This window comes from Brassica napus, chromosome C1, assembly GCF_020379485.1.
Source record: "Brassica napus cultivar Da-Ae chromosome C1, Da-Ae, whole genome shotgun sequence".
Taxonomy (NCBI): domain Eukaryota; kingdom Viridiplantae; phylum Streptophyta; class Magnoliopsida; order Brassicales; family Brassicaceae; genus Brassica; species Brassica napus.
This window is the reverse complement of record NC_063444.1, coordinates 31,035,778-31,037,247: the sequence shown is the minus strand read 5'-3', so window position 1 is coordinate 31,037,247 and position 1,470 is coordinate 31,035,778. Positions and strand designations below refer to the sequence as shown.

The 1,470-nt window shown below is 45.2% G+C and overlaps 1 non-coding gene across 1 annotated transcript; it reads left to right on the top strand.

Annotated features, from left to right (window-relative positions):
- Nucleotides 1-535: 535 nt before the first annotated feature.
- On the top strand, nt 536-642 carry LOC125581048. The gene has a single exon (XR_007318759.1). It is a non-coding gene; the product is annotated as a small nucleolar RNA R71 (small nucleolar RNA).
- Nucleotides 643-1,470: the final 828 nt, after the last annotated feature.

Below are 1,470 nucleotides of genomic sequence, written 5' to 3'. Positions count from 1 at the left end.
GGAAGAATGGTTGCCCTTGTTGTTGAAACCAGGAGGAGGGTTTTGTTGAGGTTGATAGCTGCCTTGCTGATTATTCCGAGGTGGATAACCACTCTGTTGGTTGTTGGAATATGATTTCTGTTGGTAGTTGTTGTACTGAAAGTTGGGCTCTTTCTTGTACCAGCTACCATTGTTGTTGATGAAACACAGCTCTTCCTGACCTTCCAAACCTTCAACTTCATGGACAACAACTAGTGTCTCTTGGCTTGGGTTGCCAACAAAGTGCAGCTGCTCTTGGGTAGCTTTGTCAGCAATGAGGATGTCTATCTTATCTTGTAGAGCCTTCAACTCCTTCCTCGTCTGCTTATCATCCGTTCTACTACCTCTGTCGTGGTCTCCACTGTAGACTGCATCACTTTTAACCATGTTGTCAACCAGCTCCTCTGCATCCTCCTCAGTTCTCCCCAAGAAGAACCCACTGCTAGCTGTATCCAGTCTGGCCCTGTACTTAGGAAGAGCACCACAGTAGAATGTGCTCAGCAAGCTCTCCTTAGAGAATCCATGGTGTGGGCATTGAGCTTGGTAGCCCTTGAATCTCTCCCAGGCTTCACTGAATCCTTCCAAGCCCTTCTGTTGAAAACTGGAAATCTCATTTCTCAGCTTAGCAGTTCTTGAAGTAGAGAAGAACTTCTCCAAGAATGCTCTCTTGCAATCATCCCAAGTGGTGATAGAGTCGCTGGGTAGAGACTTCTCCCATTGACGTGCCTTATCCCCCAAAGAGAAAGGGAATAGCTTGAGCTTTAAGGCATCTTCGGACACACCATTGGTTTTTGACAACCCACAGTAGCTGTCGAACCTGTCCAAGTGATCAAATGGATCCTCTAGAGCCAAGCCATGATACCTGTTGTTCTCGATCACGTTGAGGAGTCCTGATTTGATCTCAAAGTTGTTGGCTGCCACAGCGGGTGCTCGGATTCCCAATCTATGACCATGAATGTTGGGGCGATCGAAAGTGCCAATGGGTCGAGCTGCTCGCTGTTGGTTAGCTGGAGCATTGTTATTAGCGCCATTGACGCCTGCATCATGCTGATTAACGTCTCCCATATCAGTGTTCAGTCTTTGCAGTTGAGCCTGTTGCTCTTCTTCTCTTCTCTTTCTAGCACACTCTCTCTCTAAAGCTCTGATGTCTGCAGCTCGTGGAAGTAGGTTTGATGGACCGTTGCTCCGCAAGTTCATACACCTGTAGAATAAGAGGAGGTGAAAAAGAGTCAGTAACAAAAGAAAATAAAAATGACTTAGTTTCAAGCAATTGACTAAATCTCAATGTTTAAATCTACTCAGAATTTGGCAACGGCGCCAATTTGATGTTAGGAGTTTTCAAGACTCCTAAGACAAATGTTGTAGTATAAATGATTGTCGAACAAGTTCTGAGAGATATGAAAGCACCGAGAATGCAGGTAATCACTTAATCTAAGTGCAACCAATGGTTTT